Raw genomic sequence first — 4,860 nt, 5'->3', positions numbered from 1 at the left:
TTCAAGATGTTTGTTGCTGAGGACAGATTGGATGAGACAATTACCCTATGTGGCTTATATGATGCAACATGGTCTTGTGTAGAAGGGCCTTTGAAGCATTGTGCAGGGCATTGATGTACGTCCTAGTTCTGAGGATACATGCAATCTTGAGGACATTGCAAGTCTTGCTGATGTTAGAGTTGTTTGGCCTATGGAAAAGCAAGCTCGTTGTTGGGATGTAAAAGATACATAGGCTCATGGATTGATTGTATTTTCTATGAAGTGCACTAATACTCCCCACAATTGTTCAACAAAATCTATAAAGTAGGCTTGGGATATTCTGGTTGGTCTTTATGCAAGTCGCAATGAGGAAAAAATTATTGCCGGTAAAGAGCTGAAGTCAAAGATAATGCATGAGGAAGATGACATGGACACTTTCCTTGCTGGTGTCAAGAATATCAATGAGCAACTTATTTCTACAAGTGAAGTAATTTCTGACAGTTCCCTTGTGCATACTATTCTTGATGCTTTGCCAGATTCTTACCAGACTTTTGCTAGTACTTAGAGACTTATGACCCAAAGAAATCCTTAGGTTTTCAAGTTTGATGCATTATGCACATTGTTGTTGCAAGATTCACTTTCCAAAAAAAACAAGACTAGACAGCGTGCAGTTGAACATGCCTTTATTGTTACTCAAAGAAAAGGTGGTAACAACAATTTAGCCACTTCTCATGGTTCTTTAACGAGTGGTAAATCATATGTTTCTAATGCTTTTGTTGGCAGCAATTCGTCTGGGAATTCTGGTGATAAGGGTAAAAAGAAGATGTGTTGCCATTATTGTAAATCTAATGATCACTTGATCAAGCAATGTCCCAAGTTAAAGGCCAAAGAGGCTAAGAAGAAAGAGTTTGGTTCCACTGCGACTACTCATTCCACTACAAATGCAGCTATTGTTGAGTATTCTGTGAAAGGAGACTATGATGCTCATGTTGATGTAGAATAGGCTTTTAGTGTAGAATGCACTTATGATTCTAATGTCCATGATGCATATTTGTCAGCTGCTGTAGATGCTCAAGTGTGGTACTTTGATAGTGGTGTGACAAAGCACATTACCTCTCATCGTGACTTGTTTACCTCTCTCAAGGATGTCCCTCATGGGAATTCAGTCACTTGTGCCAACAATGCCTCTTCTTCGTGTTACCATATACATGTGGTAGTGATGTGTGTGAACACACTTAGGACCGTTGGGGCATTTTTTCCCTCACTAGGAGGTTTTTTCCCCCGTGCATTGTATATACGCCCATCACTCTAGAAATATCTATCTTTCCATTGCACACTAAATAATAAACTCTCTATTGTGTGCCTTGAGCTTCCTTGATCTTCTCCAAGCTATGTGTATTTTCTTGCAACCCTAATTCCAACAATTGGTATAAGAGCAGGTTGCGTCCTCCCGAGCTTAGTTGCTAGTAGCTACAGCATACGCCTGCTCACTTTCTCCAATTTTTGTGAGCTTTGGTGAGTGTTTTTAGGTCAAAAAATATTATGGGAGTGCTTGAAGAGCTAAGTTTTCTCGGATTTATAATTCGGGCTCATTTCGGCCTCCGTTTCCACTACAGGCAACACTGCGTAGGCTATTTTATCATTTTGTGTAGAAATTTTGTCGGTGCCATTTTCTGCATAATAGGCCCCTTATAATCTTCTATGGTTTGTGCTAAATATCACATGTTGTTCCCGCTTTCTTTCTTCTCTTTTTGGGCAGTTTTCACACCAAGTGCATCATTTACCATGGCTGACAACAACACAGATGTGCTCAAGATGTTTGTTGCTTGAGGACAGATTGGATGGGAAAAATTACCCTATGTGGGCTTATATGATGCAACATGTTCTTGTGTCAAAGGGCATTTGGAACATTGTGTAGGGCATTGATGTACATCCTATTTCTGAGGATACAGGCGATGTTGAGGATGTTGTAGGTCTTGCTACAAGGATTGCTATTGTTAGAGTTGTTTTGCAAGCTCGTTTAGGATGTAAAAGATGCACATGCTCATGCATTGATTGTGTTGTCTGTGAAGAACACTATTACTCCTCACATTCGTTCAACAAAATTTGCAAAACAGGCTTGGGATATTCTAATTGGTCTTTATGAAAGTCACAATGAGGCAATTATTGCATTGCTGCGGCTGAAGTCAAAGATTATGCATGAGGAAGATGAGATGGACACTTTCCTTGCTGGTGTCAAGGAAACTGTCAAGGATATCAACGAGAAAATTATTTCTACAGGTGAAGTCATTTCAGACAGTGTCCTTGTGTAGGTTGTTCTTGATGCCTTGCCAAATTCTTACCAGACTTTTGCTTGTACTTGGAGACTTATGACCCAAGGACATCCTGAAATTGTCAAGTTTGATGCATTACGTACATTGTTGTTGCAAGAGTCATTTTCCATAAAAAACAAGACTAGACAACATGCAATTAACAAGATTTTATTGCTGCTTAAAGAAAAGGTGATAGCAGTAATGCAGCCACCTCTTATGGTTCTTCTATGAGTGGAAAATCACATGTTCCTCATGCTTCTGCTAGCAACAATTTATCTAGAAATTCTCGTGGCAAAAAGAAGATGCGTTGCCATTATTGTAAAGCTAATCATCACTTGATCAAGCAGTGTCCTAAGTTGAAGGCCAAAGAGGTTAAGAAGAAAGAGGGTGGTTCCACTGCAAACGTTGGATCCACTACAAATGCAGCTATTGTTAAGTCTTCTATGAAAGGAGACTGTGATGCTGATGTTGACGCAAAATGGGCTTTTAGCGCAGTGTGTACCTATAATCTTGTTGTCCATGATGCATGAATGTCAGTTGTTGCTGCAGATTCACATGTGTGGTATTTTGAAAGTGGTGCTACAAAGCACATTACCTCACATCGTGATTTGTTCACCTCTCTTGAGTCTGTCCCTCATGGGAATTCAGTTACTTGTGCCAATAATGCCTCTTATCCGATTCAGGGAGTTGGAAAAATTGTGCTTACGGCTGCAAATGGCAGTTATTTCACACTTGGTTATGCACTTTATGTACCTGGAATCAAGAAGAATCTTTCATTTGTATCTACACTTGCTAGACTTGGACTTGTAGTCAAATTTGTGGATGAGAAATGTACAATATATGATCTCAGTTTTGGTGATGAAATTGTTGCATCTGGCATTTTATGTCATGAGCTGTATAAGCTCATTTTGTATGACAAGTGTGGGCAAAATTTTGCAAATGCAATTGTGGACTCAAAGGCTATTTCAGATTCAAAACTTTGGCATGCACTTTTTGGACATCTGAATTTTTGCCTTGCTACATTTGCAAAAATTTGATATGGTTGCTTCTTTGCCGCCTCTTGAAGCACATATAGGGCCACATGTAGGTTTCATCTTTTGCATAGTGATGTTTGTGGGCCCATGCAAACTCCGTCCTTGGGCAATTACCTTTACTTTGTGACTTTGATTGATGATTACTCCAGGTATGCATGGGTGTATCCACTTAAAATGAAGTTCGAAGTTTTTATGTGCTTCAAACAATTTCTGGCTATGGCTGAAAATGTCTCAAATGTACTATGGGCACCCTCCGTTTTGATCAAGGGGGGGAGTATATGTCTCATGAATTTAATGCATTTCTAGCTAGTCGTGGAATAAAATATCAATGTACAGTGCCTTATACGCCTCAACAAAATGGTGTCGCTGAGAGAAAAAACAAGTCACTTACAAAAATGGCACGATGTATGGTCAAAAGTCAAGATTTTTCACGTTTGTTTTGGCTTGAGGCCATCATGTGTGTCACCTATGTACTAAACATGTGTCCTATGAAATCTTTGTAGTCTATTACTCCATATGAAGCATGGCATGATAGAAAGCCTTCTATTGAGCACATGCATGTTTTTGGCTATTTGGCATATGCTTTGGTGCCACAAACACAGTGCAAGAAATTGGATGATAAGGCTGTTAATAACTTTTTGTTGGTTATAGTGCTAAAAGCAAACATTACAGGTTATATCATCCACAAACAAAGCATATTTTGGTTTCACAGGATGTTGTGTTTGTGGAAGATTCTGTTCAGCCCTTGCTGTCATGTACTAGAGACAGTAAAGTAAGCTTACATGACATTTATGACACTTTGTTGTGTAATGAAAATGGCTTATCAACTTTGAGAGTAGCGGAATTAGGAAATTAGATGAAGCACTTCTAAGAGATTACTTTGTGAGCATAGTGGGTGAACTTAATTGATGGTAGCAACATAAACATGGTACTTAGTTAACTTGGCATGAACAATACTTTTACAAGAGAGAGAGTTTAGAGAACATAACAATAGTTGAGGACCGGATTCATATGAGCCGGTCCCCCCTCCAATAGGCATAGAGAACATAAAAAAAGTTGACAACCGGATCCATATGGAGCCGGTCCCCCCTCCAATAGGCATTTGTATTATAGTTTCTCCCATCAAGAGAGACTTGGTACAATACAATCTTTGTGTTCCTTGTGACCTTGGTGATGCAATGAAGATGGAAAGCTTCATGCATCACAAACATAACATAACATAAACTTGAAAAAAGCATTAACTATCCCAAGCCTCAGTCCCAAGGCCTCAAACACCTTCGAAGGTGGAGAGAGCTAGCGGGGAATGAGCATAGGGAAGAGGAAGAAAGAAACATTCCATAGGAGAAAGAAATAGTTCCTCACTTATCATTACTCTTCTTGCTAGCATACATAATAGCATAGTAATGAAGATGGAGAAGATGGCAAGCTTAAGCATTGAAGCATGACTCTTGGTTGGATTTGCATTCCATAGCCAAGAGTGTTTGTGTAGGCTTTCACTCTCACAAGCTTGGAGAAGGAGGTGGTGTTCCTCAACT

Source organism: Adiantum capillus-veneris, chromosome 22, assembly GCF_014529385.1.
Source record: "Adiantum capillus-veneris isolate H3 chromosome 22, ASM1452938v2, whole genome shotgun sequence".
NCBI lineage: Eukaryota > Viridiplantae > Streptophyta > Polypodiopsida > Polypodiales > Pteridaceae > Adiantum > Adiantum capillus-veneris.
Note: the sequence above shows the minus strand (reverse complement) of the source record.